The sequence below is a fragment of the Macaca mulatta genome, chromosome 2 (assembly GCF_049350105.2).
Source record: "Macaca mulatta isolate MMU2019108-1 chromosome 2, T2T-MMU8v2.0, whole genome shotgun sequence".
Taxonomy (NCBI): domain Eukaryota; kingdom Metazoa; phylum Chordata; class Mammalia; order Primates; family Cercopithecidae; genus Macaca; species Macaca mulatta.
In genome coordinates, this window is record NC_133407.1 from 151953429 (window position 1) to 151971643 (window position 18215).

The 18215-nt window shown below is 48.8% G+C and overlaps 1 protein-coding gene and 2 long non-coding RNA genes across 19 annotated transcripts in view; 1 reads left to right on the forward strand and 2 right to left on the reverse strand.

Annotated features, from left to right (window-relative positions):
• Positions 1 to 18215, reverse strand: part of IQSEC1 (IQ motif and Sec7 domain ArfGEF 1) — a 392952-nt gene that overhangs the window by 216019 nt on the left and 158718 nt on the right. The gene's annotated exons all lie outside the window — the stretch shown is intronic.
• The window catches only part of LOC144339280 (uncharacterized), a 47150-nt gene continuing 34426 nt past the window's right edge, over positions 5492 to 18215 (forward strand). Inside the window, exons 1-3 of one of the 6 annotated variants that reach the window (XR_013414172.1) lie at positions 5501 to 5706; positions 6889 to 7034; positions 10224 to 11931. This is a non-coding gene — a long non-coding RNA (uncharacterized LOC144339280). Of the gene's footprint in view, positions 5707 to 6888; positions 7035 to 10223; positions 11932 to 13597; positions 13677 to 18215 lie in introns of those variants that run through there. The other 5 variants (XR_013414170.1, XR_013414169.1, XR_013414173.1 and 2 more) reach the window with 5 other exon arrangements.
• Positions 10398 to 16319, reverse strand: LOC144339301 (uncharacterized). Its single transcript, XR_013414196.1, has 2 exons — positions 16254 to 16319; positions 10398 to 13277 (listed from the first exon to the last, which is right to left on the reverse strand). It is a non-coding gene; the product is annotated as an uncharacterized LOC144339301 (long non-coding RNA).

The following is an 18215-nucleotide window of genomic DNA, read 5'->3' on the forward strand; positions in this document are numbered from 1 at the left end:
GGAGCTGCTCTGGGAGCTGCTGCTCTTTCCAGGCTCCTGCTGCATGCCTGGTGTGGCAGGTGCGGGCTGCCACTAGCCCCCTTACAGTAAGGAGACAGAAGCCCAGAGAGGGCAAGTAACCAGCTGGGGTCACACAGCCTGGGGGAAGCGGAGAGAGGGATGTGAATCTTGGTTGGCTGCCCCTTTGCCTTGGTCTGGGGGAGGCAAAAAGGTGCTAGTCAGGAAGGGCTGATTGATGCTGAAGCCGGGGACCAGGGTGGGTTCAATATGGAAGAGGCAGCAGGTAAACACAGGCCCTGAGGCCAATCAGCTTGCCTCTTACTGCTGTGTGATGTTGGCCAGCTCCTTGACCTCTCTGGGCCTCAGCCTGTGCGTCTGTGAAGTGGGGATGACGCTTGCCCACCCAGGGTGCTGTGTGAAGATGAGGGAAGTCGCAGCAGCACAGCACCTAGAGGAGAGCTTGGCACACAGCCAAGAGCCTGCACCTGCCGCCTCAGGACCGTTTGCTGGGGTGGGCACTGCCCTGGGCACAGGGAGGTGGGGCGAGAAGAGGCGAGACCTCCGCCCTCTGGGAGGGGAGGAGAAGTGCACGCAGCAGTGGGAATGTGAGGCAGTGGTGATGCTGTGAGGAGCCAAGAGCCTCCTACACTGTCAAGAAGGGTCACCAGGGCAGCCCCCAGCACGGGCAGCGTGGCAGGGGCTACTCAAACAACAGGAGTGTGCCCACGCTCTGGCCTGGCCCTCTCGTCTTGGTGGCTACAACACAGAAGTGTTCACACGTGTGCCTGGCTGTTGGTGAAAGCCAAATAGTGGAAGCACCCCAATGGCCATCCATGGGGGACTGGCTAAAATGTGCTACGGTGCCTTTGCTAGGTTGCAGGTCACCGAATGACTCATATCAAAATGTGCTGGGAGCACACAGCCAACTGCAGAACTGTCCACATACGATGAGACTCTGTTCACGAGAAAAGAAAGCTTACATGGGATACGGTAGGCTCAGCATGTGCACACACTGTTGATGCAAATGCACAGAAGATTCTGGAAGGAAATGCTCCAGCCATGACAGCAGACATCTGTGCTGAGGGGCCAGGCTGGGCCAGAAATGACTTCAGCCTCACCCTGGCTTAAATGAGTCTTAAGGAGAACCCACGCATGTGCTGCTTATTACACCTGTATGACACGGGTGGGGATACAGAATTGGCGGTGTTTTTCTTGGGTGTGGCTCGCTAGGACAGTGTCCCTGTTCTCAGGGGATGCATGCTCAAGAATTACATCTGGGGTGTCACGGCACCCACGGCCTGCAGGTGGGCAAAAGGGGGTCACAGGTGAATGTTCCCACAGGGAGAGAACGACTGGCCACAGAAGATGTTAACAGGTGGGCGACCCAGGAAAAGTCTGTATAGGTATTTATTGTGTTGTTATTTCAAATTTTCCCTGAGTCTGACATTTTTTTAAATAAAAAATGTATGCCAGCGCAGTGGCTCATGCCTGTCATCCCAACAATTTGGGAGCAGAGGCAGGTGGATCACCTGAGGCCAGGAGTTCAAGATCAGTCTAGGCAACATGGTGAAGCCCTGTCTCTACTAAAAATACAAAAAATTAGCCTGGCATGGTGGTGGGTGCCTGTAATCCCAGCTACTCTGGAGGCTGAGGCAGGAGAATCACTTGAACACAGAAAGCGGAGGTCGCAGTGGACCAAGATCGCACCACTACACTCCAGCCTGGGGGACAGAGTAAGACATCATCTCAAAAAAAAAAAAAAAAAAAAACCAATTACAAATGTGTGACCTTGGAGGGACGGTGAGTGCTGGGTACCAAAGAGAAGAGCAAAGCACGGTGAAGGTTTGGAGAGGAGGTAGCATTTCCGCCAGTGCGGGGGCCGGTAGGGCCCATGCACAGTGCAGGAGAGGCTGAGCAGCCTGCATGGGTGAGTGAGGCAGGACAAGCAGGAAGCCCCGTGCTGGGCAGTGTGGGGAGGCCCTGGAGGTGCCGGGCAGGGGGACTGTTGGGGCTGGAAGCTCAGGTGCGGCCTTGAATGTAGAACCATGGAGTGTGAATTTCCTTCTAGTGTCCATAGGGAGCCACAGATGGGTTGTAAGCTGGGGAGCACCATGGTTGAGTGGGCAATGTAATGCCCAGGGAGTGTGGCTGTTCCCTACATGGTCCTGGTCTGATTTAGTGCATCCCTTTCCCCCATCCAGAGCTCGTTTCCCCTGCTGCCCTCCCCTGTTCCTCTAGCCAAGTCCTCTCCCCTCTCACTCCAGGGCGTTCTGCCTGGCCAGGTGCTCTGAGGATCTCAGTTTCAGGATGAGGGCCTGGCCAGAAGTGGTACTGAGTTCCTGTGTCCTTCGGGGGTCTGGGCCCCCATGATGTCTCTTGACAGGTGTTCCTGTCCCCATCCCTCAGCCTGGCCCTCTTAGCAAAGTCCTGGTGCTGCTGGTCTGCATGAGCCCCCTGATTTAGCCTTGTACTTTACCATGGTGGCCACGGAGGAGTCTTCCCACCTCCCGACATATTTCCTCACTGGTAGAGCAGGAACAAGAATACATTGTCTCACTACAGAGTCACTCGAGAGGGGCGCACGCTGGCACCTGGGCTCAGGCTGTCAGAACGTTCTGGCCTCTGTCACTCTTCCCTGGCCCTGACAGGCCCAAGGCTGGGCCTGAAATGGGCACTCACCAAACCCTCTCCGGGCACTGAATGCACCCTAGCCCATTTCACAGGCGAGCTAGGCACTGTTACTGAGGGCAGATGCCTACTCCGTATCCACCCTTGAACAGAAAAACACTCTCTCCTGTGGCCCTGAGCCCCCAGTGGACCCCTCCCACTGCATGGCTACCTGCCTGGACCTGCTCCCCACCTTCCCACTCTCCAGCAACCAAAAGGTTAGCATCAGGAGCATCAGGGAGCCCCCAGAATGCTGTGAAAGTTTAACCAATTCCCTGCAATTATGCCCCCTCAGTTTTTCCTTCAGTCAAATCAGTAGGAAAGAAGAGTCCCTTAGGATCCCTCAGGGAATGAAGGAGGGTCCCGGAGGACTTTAACCTTGTTGCCACTTTATCCCTGGAGGGGGAGCCAGGCAGAGGCGGGTGGAAGTCCTCCCAGGTCCCTGAGGGCGGTCACTCCAATGCTGACTGGGCACCGGTGTGCCAGGCCAGGTGCTGGCTGCGGGAAACTCAGGACCCAGGGGTAGCCGATGGGGCCATGCAGGTGGGAGCTATATGTGGGGGCCAGATGGTGTTTTTGGCTTTGTAAGCCTGATGTTCTCTATCACAACAACTCTGACTCTGCCCATTTTCTCTAGAAAGCAGCCACAGGCAATATATAAATGAATGGGTATGGCTGTGTTTTAATAAAACCCTACTTACCAAAACAGACAGACTAGAATAGAGAGCCCAGAAATAAACCCTTACATACAGAGTCAAATGATTTTCAACAGGGTGCCCGGAACATACAATGGGGAAAGACAGTCTCTTTACCAAATGGTGCTGGGATAACTGGACATCCACATGCAAAAGAATGAAACTGGAGCCTTTCATGACACTATATCAAACATAGAATTATCATCTGATTTAGCAATTCTACTTCTGGGTATAGGCCCCAAAGAACTGAAAGCAGGGTCTCAAACAGATATTTGCACACCCATGTTCATAACAGCATTATTCACAGTAGCCAAATGGTGAAAACAGCCAAAGTGACCATTGATGGGTGAATGGATGGACAAATTTCATCCATATATACAACAGAGTAAAAAGAAAGGGATTTCCGACCCAGGCTACTACACGGATGAACCTTGAGGACATTGTGCTAACTGGAATCAGCCAGTCACAAAAGAACAAATACTGAATGATTTCATTTATGTGAACTATAAATGACAGGGGTCCCTGGCGCTGTCAAATTCAGAGACCTCAAGTAGAATGGTGCTTGCCAAAGGCTGGGGGAAGAGGGAATAGAAAGTTATTGTTTAATGGAGACAGTTTCAGCTGCAAAAAAAGAACGAGTTCTGGAGATGGATGGTGGTGTTGGCTGCACAACATTGTGAACGTAATGTCATTGCACTTAACAGTGGTTAAAATGGGCCAGGGGTGGTGGCTCACTCCTGTAATCCCTGCACTTTGGGAGGCCAAGGCAGCGGGTCATGAGGTCAAGAGATCGAGACCATCCTGGACAACATGGTGAAACCTCATCTCTACTAAAAATACAAAAATTAGCTGGGCGTAGTGGCACCCGCCTGTAGTCCCAGCTACTCGGGAGGCCGAGGCAGGAGCATTGCTTGAACCCGGGAGGCGGAGCTTGCAGTGAGCCGAGATCGTGCCACTGCACTCTAGCCTGGGCGACAGAGTGAGACTCTGTCTCAAAAAAAAAAAAAAAAAAGGCCGGGTGCGGTGGCTCAAGCCTGTAATCCCAGCACTTTGGGAGGCCGAGACTGGCGGATCACGAGGTCGGGAGATCGAGACCATCCTGGCTAACATGGTGAAACCCCGTCTCTACTAAAAAATACAAAAAAAACTAGCCGGGCGAGGTGGCGGGCGCCTGTAGTCCCAGCTACTGGGGAGGCTGAGGCAGGAGAATGGCGGGAACCCGGGAGGCGGAGCTTGCAGTGAGCTGAGATCCGGCCACTGCACTCTAGCCTGGACGGCAGAGCGAGACTCCGTCTCAAAAAAAAAAAAAAAAAAAGGTGAAAATGGCAATTGTTACGTTAGACATGTTTTGCAACAATTTAAAAAACAAAGCAATAAGAAAATAAGGAGGCCGCCTTGGCCTCCCAAAGTGCTGGAATAATATTTAAGAATATTATTATTCTTAAACAGTAAGAATTTAAAAAGCATATGCCCATGTGAACACACTGTTACAAAATTGTCTCTCCAACTCTGTCATTAAAAGAGCCTCAAGGAGCTGAGAAGCCCAAAGCTGAAGCTTCTTCAGCTGTAAACCTGCTTCCGCCAACAATTTAAAAACTGAGTTTGTTTAAAGAAAGTTTGGGCCGGGCGCGGTGGCTCAAGCCTGTAATCCCAGCACTTTGGGAGGCCGAGATGGGCGGATCACGAGGTCAGGAGATCGAGACCATCCTGGCTAACACGGTGAAACCCCGTCTCTACTAAGAAATACAAAAAATAGCCGGGTGAGGTGGCAGCGCCTGTAGTCCCAGCTACTCGGGAGGCTGAGGCAGGAGAATGGCGTGAACCCGGGAGGCGGAGCTTGCAGTGAGCTGAGATCCGGCCACTGCACTCCAGCCTGGGCTACAGAGCGAGACTCCGTCTCAAAAAAAAAAAAAAAAAAAAAAAAAGAAAGTTTGGTGATGAAGGAATGAGCAAGGGGAGCTGGCTGGAGGAAATGAATGCTGGATGGTGCTGAGCTGAGATGACCTGACAGCGTCTGCATGCTGCAGCCATGCTTTGCAGTTTAAAGGAGAGGTATCAATAAGCTACACAGTACGGTTAGGTGGGTCCAACCACATCCTGGCTTCTTCCTGTGATCACTGATGCTGTTCAGGAAATAAAACTCGAAACCTTTCACGCACTCACACGAAGCAGATGGTGGGCTGGATGTGGCCTGGGGGCCATGGTTTCTGGACCCCCAGTGTCGTCTAAGGCAGCCTGGCTCCATGTGGGAGCTGCAGGAGGAGCAGCTATGGATGTAACGATTGTGATGGATGACACCGAAGTCAAGGACAGGCGGCAGGAGAGTGTGGATCTGGAAGCTCAGGTAAGATGGAGCTTTTGTTACACGGCACTGGCTCTATTATGGCATTTCTGACAGCCCTCTCGGTGAGAACGGAAGGCTGTCCACACTCTGCCTCACTCGGCCCCAGGCAATCTCCGCAGTTCTCCGTGGCTCTGCCTGGGAGGTGGGTAAGGCCTGAGGTGGGCCACAGAGACCCAGAGAGAGCTCTCTGCTCGCCTGGGCATGCTTAGAAAGTGGTTTTTGCCCTCCAAGGCATGTTCCTTAGAAGGCACTACCCTGGCACAGAGACACCTGGGGAGCTGAATGCACATGGCCTGCTGTCAACAGCTCCCTCCCAGGGAGGAGGCTGCACAGAGCCAGAACGCAGTCTGCAGCAGCAATGATCTTCAGACCCCCAGAGACAGGACAAAGACTCTGTCCCTCTCACACCCTCACCCTCTTGACTTCTCTGGCTCGTCAGCACCACTCAATAAGGTGGTGACTGTGATTGCCCCCAGTTTACAAATGAGGAACGGAGGCTTGGTAGGAGGGGACACACTCGGTCCAGGACTTCAAAGACTGAGCTCCTCCCCCCTGCTCTCTCCCATAAGGGAGACCTGGGCCGAGTGGGGCAAGGATGGAGGAAAGGTCCTATTCCTGCTCTGCTGCCCACAAGCTGTGTGCCCTCAGTCAGGAAAGTAACCTCTCTGGGCTCCGGGTACTCCTCCCTAAGGCTTGCACGTGGTACACACTCTATTAGTGTTAATTCTTCCTCTTCCCTGAGGAGGAGCTGCTCACAGTCTAGAGGGAGGAGCTAAATATTTAATTAAGGAAACTTACAATGCAATCTGAGATGAGACTGAATAAAGCAACGAGCAAAGTGATCTGGTGCACCAAGGGAGGAGGGCCGAGCAAGGACTGGCTGGCCAGGTAGTGAGGCAGGACGCCAGGCCCTCTTGGCTCTCACCTGCACCCAGGTACCCTCAGAGGCACGGCCTAGGCATCCTTCACCATGACGGAGAGGGGCCAAACCAGTCACCTGTGCCAGCCTTCCTGGCAGAACTTAGTCATGAATTAAGTCCTAGCACTCCTCACTCAGAGAACTCAGCCTGCTGCAATAGGGATTAAATATGGCCTTGGGGAATCCCAGATTCAATGGCGTTTACGCATTTAAACAGGAGGCAGTTCCCTTTAAATGTCACCTCCTGACTATTGCCCCAGCAGCACCCGGCAACCCCTCTACCACGAGCCTTCAGCAGCTCCCTATCCTGGAGGAGGCTGGCATGGTCGGCGTCGTCCTCCGTCCTGACCATCGCAGTCGCTGCCCTATCCTGTACCTGCCCACGCACTCCACGAAGCTGCCTGCTTTGGTGAGCAAGGCTTTGCTGCGGCACAGCCAAGCCTGCACCTCTGCCTGAGTCATCCTCAGAGCTGAGTAGTTACAACAGGACCCCATGGCCCACAAAGCCTAAATCGTTACCATCTGGCCCTTTACAGAAAAATGTTCTCAGGCCCTGTGTTACAGCTGTCTCACCTCCTTCTCCCAGTTATTGGAAGAAGCCAATGTCATTCTCGTTTCCCAAGTGAGGAACCCAAGGCTGTGAGGGGTGAGGCCACTCCCACCAGGGCAGGCCTGGGCACAGAACAGCGGCTCGGTGGTTATCTGCTGAGTGAGTGGATGAATGAATGAATGATGTGACCAAATGCCCCTGTGCTCAGCATGGAGTTCGAGCATCACAGGGACCATCCCAGTGGCCTATGGGGGAGAAGGTGCTCTCTGCCCCTGGAGATGGTGGCCCTGAGTAGTCATGCACCCATAATTGATATGTTCTGAGACGGCATCTGCCAACGCCTCGGGCAGCCAGGACACAGCCAGGGCCAAGGCCAGCCCTGGGAGGACAGAGTGGCAGCCTGGCCACTGACTGTGAGGTGCAAAAGAGAGCAGAGAGAATGGGGCAGGTCAGTTCCAGGCCCACAGCAAGGAGGCATTCCATGGTCACTGGAGCAACAGGGCAGCCCCTAGGATGGGGCAGTGGGCTGGGATCTGACCTCTGAGGGGACAGACTGAGCCGCCTTGGGAGCCAGGGGCACGCCAGAGCACAGTCCTACAGAACTGCCCCCTGGGCTCGGGGGCAGCCACGGCAGTGGGAGGCTGAATGGGGACCTTCATCCAGATTAAAAGCCAACTCAATGCTGGACCTGAAATAGTTCGGGTCGGCCAGGGGCAGGCAGGAGCTGCCAGCACCAGTCCTGCTCAGCCTGCCTGTAGGGAGCTCACCTTCCAGTGAAGGAGGCAATACTAAGCCAAACCCATCAGACACCACGTATCCTGCGAAAAGAATGCCCAACCCGAGGGGGCCAGGCCGAGTGTAAACCTGGAAACCAGCTGGGCAGGGAAAGCCTCCCTGAGATGAAAACACTGGTATAAAGACCTGCAAAAGGTAAGGGAGCCATGTGAGTGTTAGGGGAAGAATGTGCCAGATGGGCGGAGAGCACAGCCCCTGCAAAGGCCCCGGGGCAGGGAGGGAGTCCAGGAAGAGTTGAGGCTAGAGAAGTGGCAGGGCAGGTGGCCAGAGCCCCGAGCCCCCCTTGAGGACTTTGGCTTTGACTCTGAGTGAGGAGGGAGCCACGGGAAGGTGCTGAGCACAAGAGGGGCATGGATGCAGTTGGGTTTTATTAGGTCCTTCTGCTGTTCAGGGAGGGAGAGGGAGGGAGGAAGTGAGGGAGTGGGGATGAAGGACGCAGGGAGGGAGGGAGGAGGGGAGGCGAATGAGGAGCTTGCTAAGCTCCACCCCAGGAGACACACAGAGTGAGGTAGGGCCAGTGTGTGGCTCATATGCCACCAAGTCCTGCAGACCTTGCCTGATGCCCTCAAAACTCAAAACGAGTTGGGCACAGGCCCCAGGAAGGGATACATCCCACCTGGTCTCTGTTATTGGCTTCACTTTGCTGCCAAGGACCCTGAACCTCAGAGAGTGATGAAGCTTTCCAGGGTCACACAATGTGATTACCAGATATGCCAGGATTCAAATCCACAACCTCACCATCACACACCCAGGATTCCGGACCCTCAAGGCGGAGGCAGCGTCCCCACGCCCCTGCCAATGCAGGGGCTACTTCCCCATCAATCTAATGGAGGAGGAGCCTTGGTCATGCTCCCAGGACACAGGCTGGGGACCCAGCCCTGCCCCCAGGAGTGTCTTCCTGTGCCCTCCCTGCATGAGATGTGCTGAGTGCCACAGGCCCAGGGACAGGGCTGGAATTTACAGCTCTCTATTTTAATAAAGACTGTTCAAAACCCTGAAAATTAATTTCCCCGGGGAAGACAATTACATGTCAAATAATACACCCGCTGAGCAAATGATTAAGATAAAATCCAGCCAAGAAGGCTTTGCACCGATTGGTTTTGAGATACTTGGCTCAACACGGATGGCCTTCAAAGGTTATTACCAGGCAGTAATGAACACAGGTGTCCAGTCGAGGGGAGGGAATTCATTTCTAATATTTGTGCCCCTTCACAATTTATTTCAAACCTATAAATGGTGTCTGTGGGAAAGCTGTCTCTGACACCTTCTAATAAAAGCACATTAACAGCTCCAATGAAGGCCGGTGCTGGCAGTCAGGTCTTCCCGGTTTCCACAGGGATGGTGGCCTGTGGCTAAAGGGAGGCTGGCCTGGGCCAGTGGGCATACGACTGGGAGGCTCTTAGATGTGGATGTGGAGGGCTTCCTTTGGTCTTCAAGTCCAAATGTGGCCTTGTGACTTCTGCCATTTTAGAAAATTTGGCCAGCATTGCCTCTGGAAATGATTGGCTGAAACTTTAGGTATCCCAGTGCCACCAGCCAGCCTTTGTCAGGTACAAGGCCAAGCATTCTCTGCAGACCCCTGAGTTTGCACCCCCTGACTGAGCCTTCTTGTGGAAAGTGAGGCCCAGAGAGGTGAAGCAGGTTGTTCAGGAACACACTGCAAGGTGGGAAAGCAAGGATAGAAGCCTGGCTGTGCTCCGTCCCAACCCAGAGCCCACGTTGACCTGCAGCCTCCTGTCACTGCTCAGCTGAGCCTGGTCAGACTGATTACACACTCTAGGTTATGACAGGATTTAGCATAGTGTGGAGCAGAGGTCTGCAAACTATGGCCCTCGAGCCAAATCTGGCCTGTGGCTTGCTTTTGCAAATAAAGTTTTATTGGAACACAACCACACCTGTTCCTGCATTGGGTATGACAGCTTTGAGAACAGCAGCCAAGGGACGCTGCCAACTCAACCTGACCTTCTGCTGTCATAACTGGCAGGCATGGTGTGGGCCTGCACCCTGAGCTAGCAACTGCTTCATTCCACAGAAAAGACTTCCGTCAGGGTATACGGGTTCGTTTGCAACTGGCTATGAGGGCAGACAGCTTGCAGGGGCTGGGGGAGTGGCAGTGACTGCAGAGCATCAGGGCCCAAGTCACCTTCACCTGCACCCTGGTTGCTTTAGGAAGTGGTAACGGCTGGGGGGACCCAGCTTGCTAGGGCTCACCAAGGCCCCCACCGAGCTCACCAACATTGCTTGTGTCTCCAGAGCAGAGAATTCAAGGACTCCAGAATGTTAACCAAGGGAAGTCACTCTCTCCTCCCCAGCCTCATTTTCTTCATCTCTAACGAGGGGCACATCCAGTGACTGCTGACGCTCTGCTCTGCAAGGTGGTCCATGGATCTCTATGAGTGACTATAGAGCTCAGAGCACTTCTTTTGATAACAGAAAACAGAGGCCGAGAGTAGCTGTTCATCCGTGAAGTGGGGATGTTAACAGCACCACCCCCTTCCACACACACTGGATTGCAATGTGCAAATTGAAGAGACATCCATGCTGTGGTGGCTAGGCAAGGCTGGCTCACGTTAAGAGCTCAAGAAAGGGCACTGGTGGGACTGTCATTTGTGGTGTGCTTGGCCAAGGTCTCAGGGGCGGGGACCCCGCCCATCAGACCCAAGACCAGAGATGCTCTTGGGCAAACCTCCTATGGGAGCTCCTGGATCCCCCAGACTGTCCTGGCTCAGTCATGGGCCATGCCCTCCTCCCAGTGGCTGCCTTCAGCCCCACACAGCACCTGCCAGCAGTCGTTCAGCATTATCAAGAGGGCAGGTCCCCGATTCATATCCACCCACCTTCACCACCTCCGTGCCGCCATCCTGGCCTGGCCACTGTCATGTCTGGCCAGGGCACCAGGGAGGCCTCCTAAGGGATCTCCTTCTTCCTTCTCCAGTCCACACAGCAGCCGGAGGGATCTTTTGACACTTTTACCACAAAATTCAGATGGCGCCACCCCCTGCCTGCAGCAGTGTGCCGCTCCCCACTGCCCCTGGGTAACTACAGCATGGTTTCTGCCGGCCCCTCACCCTTGCCCAAATCCTTATAACATCGTCTGTCTTCCACATCCTTAAACACGCCAAGCAAACTCTCAGCTAGGGGCCTTTGCTCCTGCTAGTCTCTTTGCCCGGAATGTGCCTTCTCAGCTGTTTTTGTGGCTGTCTCCGTACCCTCAGGTGTCCTTTTAATCATCACCTTCACAGAGAAACCTTCCCTGACCTCCCGCCCCCACCTCCACCAGGTGAGGCCCTCCAGCTGCTCTCTGTCATTGCTCCCAGGTCACTTTCTCTACCGTGTTGTTTAAATCACAGGCATCTAACCACTAGACATTCACTCCTTCATGGTCTGTCCCGGAGCAGGCGGTGGTGGCAGGACGGGGCCCGGGCAGTGCTGAAGGTGTGGGAACCAGTCCGCCACAGCTGGCAGTGCAGTGTGGTGCTCGAGAGCGAGAACTCTGGAGCTGCACAGCCCAGGGTGAATCCCACACAAATCTCTCAGAAGCTGTGCCCTTGTTCCTGAACAGGGCCTTAGTTTCATTTCCTCATCTGCACAATGAGATAACAGCATCATCTACCATACTGGAATTCCGCTGGTGGGGGATAAAGGCCTTACTCATGCTGCCACTTGTTAGAGAAGGAATGTAGACTCCGGACGCCTCTGCCACCCTATGCCCTGGCCAGGGAAAACAATGGGACAAGGAGGACCCGAAGCCAGCTGAGGGCCACGTGCTGCCCGGTGTTCCCCTCCCAGTGCGGTCCTGCTAAAAGGGACCTGGCCACCTGGGAAGGGTGATGATACTTTTCTCACTGGGCCTACCAAAGGAAAAAGATGCCTCCTGCACTGCAGGCGTCTTAAAGGTTCTTTTTAAAAATGAGATTTGGTATTCTCAATGTTAAAGGGAAACTTTCATCTGTGTCCTGAAGCCAGTTGTGTTGTGTGTGTGTGTGTGTTTTTAAAGCTTTATCAAGGTAAAACTGACATACAATACTCTGGACATATTAAAAGTGTACAGTTTAATAAGCTTTAGCATATATTTGCACATGTGAAACACACTCATGATGGAACATATCCATTGCCCTCATCTCATGCCTCATTGTAACCCTTCCCTCTTGCCTCTGTAAGGGTTGGTTAGCATTTCTAGACTTGTACATAAACAGGATCATACGATGTGCATTCGCAATCTGGCTTCTTTCACTCGGTTAGGATTACTTTTGATCCATCAAAGTTGCTGCGCATATCAAAGTTAATTTCTTTCTATTGCCAAGTAGCATTCTACTGTATGGATGTCCTACCCCTCGTTTATCCTTTAGCCCATTGAGAGGTATCTGGTTACTTTCACCTGTTGGCTATCTTTAATTATACTGCTAAGTATGTTTGTGTGCAAGTTTTCTGTGTGGACATAGGCTTTCATCTGTCTCAGGTAAACACCTAGGAGCGCAAAGGCTCAATCACATAGGAGGTGTGTGTTTAACCTTTTAAGGAACTGTTAAACTGTTTTCCAAGGTGTTTATACCATTTCACATTCCCACCAGCAGATGATGAAAGTTTCCATTTCTCCACATTTTCATAAGAACTTTATGGTCAGTCATTTTAATTTTAGCCATCCTAATCAGCATGTAGTAGTAAGCCATTTTGGTTTTAATTTGCATTTCTTTAATATGCAATGATGCTGAGTATCATCCCCCTAACAGTATTTTGCAGAGCAAAAGTTTTCAATTTTTATGAAGTCTAATATTTTGCTTTCATAGATCATGCTCTTGGTATTAAGTCTAATATATCTTTGCCAAGCCCTAGGTCCTAAAGATTTTCTATTTTTTCCTAAAAGTTTTATAGTTTAAGTCCATGATCCATTTTGAGTTAAATTTTATATGAGGTATGAGGTTCACTTTTTTGGCCTATGGTTATCTAAATTGCTTCAGAATCATTGTTTGAAGGGCTCTTTTTCCTCCATTGAACTGCTTTTGCATCTTTGTTAAAAGTCACTTTAGCATATATGTGTGAGTCTATTTCAGAGTTCTCAGCCGGGCATGGTGGCTCGAGCCTGTAATCCCAGCACTTCGGGAGGCTGAGGCGGGTGGATCACCTGAGGTCTGGAGTTCGAGACCAGCCTGGACAACATGGTTAAACCCCATCTCTACTAAAAATACAAAAAATTAGCGGGGCGTGGTGGCAGGGGCCTATAATCCCAGCTACTTGGGGGGCTGAAGCAAGAGAATCACTTGAACCCTGGGGGCAGAGGTTGCAGTGAGTTGAGATGGCGCCATTGCACTTCAGCCTGAGCAACAAGAATGAAACTCTGTCTCAAGAGAAACAAAACAAAAAACAACAACAACAAAAACAGAGTTCTCTATTCTATTCCATTCATCCATGTATCTGTCCCTCTGCCAATATCATACTGTCTTGATTACTATAGCTATATATTATGTCTTAACATCAGGTAGAGTGAGTCCTCCTACTTTATTTTTCTTTTTTTAAATTGTTTTAAGCTATTCTAGGTCCTTTGCCTTTCCAGATACGTCTTATAATAAGCTTATGTATGTCTACAGATACAAAATCAAAGATAAAACTCCTTGCTTGGATTCTGATAGGAACTGCATTAAGCCTAAAGATCAGTTTGGAGAGAAATGACATCTTCACCATATTGAGTTTTCCAATCCACGAACATGGGTATGTCTCTCCATTTAATTATACCGTCTTTGCTTTCTTTCATCTGCATTTTTACATATACAAATCCCATATGTTTTCAGTATACAGATTCTGTACATGTTTTGTCGGATTTATGCAGAAGAATCTAATTTTCTTTGAAACAATTATAAATGGTATGTGTTTTTAATTTTGATTTCCAAATTGTTGCTGTTGTTATACAGAGATGCAATTGATTTTTTTTGTGTGTGTTGATCACAAATCCTACTATTTTGCTGAACTCATTCATTTTTTTCTGGTAATCATTATTTATAGAATCCTTGGGATTTTCAATGTAGATAATTGTGTTATCTGAAAATAGGGACAGTTTTATTTCTTCCTTTCCAATCTGTATGACTTTTGTTGCCTTTCTTGACTTACTGCTCTGTCTAGAAGTTCCAGTGATATGTTGAATCATAGTAGAGAGAGACATTCTTGCCTTGTTCCCAATCTTTGGGAGAAAGTGTTCAGTCTGTCATCTTTAATACTAATGCTATCAGTAAGTTTTCTGTAGATGTCCTTTATAAAGTTGAGGAAGTTCCCCTTTATTCCCATTTTTTTCCTGAGAGTTTTCTTAATCATGCATGGGCATTAAATTTTCCTGTGTCATAGGTATAATCAATCATATGGTGTCTCCTTTAGCCTGTTGAGACAGTGAGTGACATTAATTTCGAACACTGAACTAGCCTTGCATGTCTGGAATAAATCCCACTTAGTTGCAGTGTAATTTTTTTAATACATTGATGGATTAGATCTGCAAATATTTTGCTTAGAAATGTGACATGTAGCTGGGCGTGGTGGCTCTCGCCTGTAATCCCAGCACTTTGGGAGGCTGAGATGGGCAGATCACAAGGTCAGAAGATCTAGACCATCCTGGCTAACATGGTGAAACCTCATCTCTACTAAAAATACAAAAACAAAAACAAACAAACAAACAAACAAACAAAAAACAGCCAGGCACGGTGGCAGGCGCCTGTAATCCCAGCTACTCGGGAGGCTGAGGCAGGAGAATCGCTTGAACCTGGGAGGTGGAGGTTGCAGTGAGCTGAGATCGCACCACTGCACTCCAGCCTGGGTGACAGAGTGAGACTCCATCTCAAAAACAAAACAAAACAAAACAAAAAAAAAAAAAAAAAAAAGAAAGAAATGTTACATCTATGTTGATGAGGAATTCAAGTCTGCAGTTTTATTTTCTTGTTCTAGCTTTGTCCAATTTTGGTATCAGGATAAAGCAGACATCATAGAATGAGTTGGGAAATATTCTCTCCTTTTCAATTTTCTGGAAGAGTTTGTGTAGAATTGGTATTATTTATTCTTTAAATGTTTGATGGAGTGCACCAGTAAAACCATTGAAGCCTGGAGTTTTCATTGTAAGAATTTTAACTACAATTTCTATTTCTTTGATTGACATAAAGCTATTTAGGTTATGTATTTACTATTGAGTGAGCTTTTTAGTTTGTGTCTTTCAAGGAGTTTATACATTTCCTCTAAGTTTTTGTTGTTGTTGTTGTTTATTGGCATAAAGTTGTTCATAAAACTCCATTATTATACCTCAATTACCTACAGAATCTGTAGCAATGTCACTGTTCTCATTCCTGGTGTTGGTAATTTGTGTCTTTTCTTGTTTTCTTCTGGATCGGTCTGACCAAAGAGTTATTACTTTTATTGGTCTTCTCAAAGAATCAGGTTTGGTTTCATTGATCGTCAGTATGGTTTTTCTGTTTTTCATTTCATTCATTTCCACACTGATATTTTTCTTCATCCTTTGGGTTTAATTTGTTCTTAAAAACAAAACAAAACAATTTTTAAGGTGAAGTCTAGGTCCATTGATCTGAGATCATTTTTCTTTTTTAATATTAGCATTTAGTGCTCTGTTTTCTCCCATGTACTGTTTTAATAACATCTTATGAATTTTTTTTTTTTTTTTTGAGACAGAGTCTCACTCTGTCACCCAGGCTGGAGTGCGGTGGCGCCATCTCTGTTCACTGCAACCTACGCCTCACGGATTCATGCCATTCTCCTGCCTCAGCCTCCCAAGCAGCTGGGATTACAAGCACCCACCACCACGCCTGGCTAGCTTTTTGTGTTTTTAGTGGAGACGGGGTTTCACCGTGTTAGCCTGGATGGTCTCAATCTCCTGACCTTGTGATCCACGGGTCTTGGCCTCCCAAAGTGCTGGGATTACAGGTGTGAGCCACCACACCCGGCCACATCTTATGAATTTTTATATACTGCTTTTTTATTATAATTCAGTTCAAAAGACTTTCTTTTGATTTTTTCTTGGACCAAAGGGGTTATTTAGAAATGTATTGTTGGGCCGGGCGTGGTGGCTCACGCCTGTAATCACAACACTTTGGGAGGCCGAGGTGGGCAGATTACGAGGTCAGGAGTTCGAGACCAGCCTGGCCAGCATGGTGAAACCCTTCCTCTACTAAAAATACAAAAATTAGCCTGGCATGGTGGTGCGCACCTATAGTCCCAGCTACTCGGAAGGCTAAGGTAGGAGAATCACTTGAGCCCGGGTAGCAGAAGTTGCAGTGACCTGAGATTGCACCACTGCACTCCAGCCTGGGCGACAGAATGACACTCTGTCAAAAAAAAAAAAAAAAAAAAAAAAGAAAAGTATTGTTTATTTCCCAAATATTTCTCTTTTAATTCTATTGTGGTCAGTGCACATACTTTGTATGACTTGAATCATTTTAAATATATTGAGATTTGTTTTATCATATAGAATTTGGCGTATCTTGGTAAATGTTCCAGGTGCACTGGAGAATAATGAATGTTGCTGTTGTTAGGTAGAGTGTTAATCAGGTTAAGTTGGTTGACAGTGTTGTTAAAGTCTTCTATATCATATCCATACATCAAGGCTACTTGTCCTGTCATGTACTGAAAGAGGGGCACTGGCTGGGTGCAGTGGCTCACGCCTATAATCCCAACACTTTGGGAGGCTGAGGCAGGTGGATTACTTCAGCCCAGGAGTTTGAAATCAGCCTGGGAAACCTGGTGAAACCTATCTCTAAAAATATATATATATATATAGGCCAGGCGCGGTGGCTCAAGCCTGTAATCCCAGCACTTTGGGAGGCCGAGACGGGCGGATCACGAGGTCAGGAGATCGAGACCATCCTGGCTAACACGGTGAAACCCCATCTCTACTACAAAAATACAAAAAAAAAAAAAAAAAAAAAACTAGCCGGGCGAGGTGGCGGGCACCTGTAGTCCCAGCTACTCGGGAGGCTGAGGCAGGAGAATGGCGTGAACCCAGGAGGCAGAGCTTGCAGTGAGCCGAGATCCAGCCACTGCACTAGAGCCTGGGCGACAGAGCGAGACTCTGTCTCAAGAGAAAAAAAAAAAAAATATATCTATATATACATATAGATATATATATATATGTATACACACACGCACACACACACACAGATATAGATAGATATAGATATAGATATAGATATAGATATAGATATAGATATACACAGAAATTAGGCAGGCATGGTGGCACACGCCTGCAGTCCCAGCTATGCTGGAGGCTGAGGTGAGAGGATTGCTTGAGACTGAGAATTGCTTCCAGCTTGGATGACAGAATGAGACCATGTGTCAAAGAAAAAGAAAAAGAAGCAATAAAGGAAGGAAGGAGGGGAAGAAGGAAAGAAGGAGAGAGAGAAAAAAAAAGAAAGGAGGGAAGGAAGGGAAGGGAAGGGAAGGGAAGGAAAGGAAAGGAAGGTGAAATCTCAAACCATAATTTTGTATTTGTTTATTTCTCCTTGCTGTTCTATCAATTTTTCCTTCATACATTTTGAGCGTGTTCTAACTTTAGGATTGCAATTTTTATTTTTATAAATTGACCCCTTGATTATGGAGTGACCTTCTTTATCCCGAGTAACATTCTGAATATTCCAAATATATCTGAAATCTACTTTGATATTAATATAGCCATTTGAATTTTCTTTTCGTTAGTGTTAGTATGGCATATTTTTCCATTTTTTAACCTACTCGTACTTTATATTTAAAAAGTGGTTCTTACTTTAAAAAAAATCTAACCTAAAAGTCACTGCCTTTTAATAGGGGTAGACAATTTGTATTTAATGTGGTTATTGAAATGCTTAGGTTTAAGTCTATGTCTTTTCTTTTCCTTTTCTTTTTCGAGACTGAGCCTCACTCTGTCGCCCAGGTTGGAGTGCAGTGGTGCGATCTCAGCTCACTGCAAACTGCAACTCCTAGGTTCAAGTGATTCTTGTGCCTCAGCCTCGAAAGTAGCTGGGATCACAGGTCTGTGCCACCATGCCTGGCTAACTTTTGCATTTTTAGTAGAGACATGGTTTCACCGTGTTGGCCAGGCTGGTCTCGAACTCCTGACCTCAGGTGATCTGCCCGCATCATCCCCCAAAGTGCGAGGATTATAGGTGTGAGCCACTGCACCCAGCCAAGGTTTAAATCTATTTCTATTATTTCTGCCCCATTGTTTTTTTGTTCCATTTTTGCTCTTTTTCTGCCTTCTTTTAGATTGTTTGAATATCTGTAATGGTC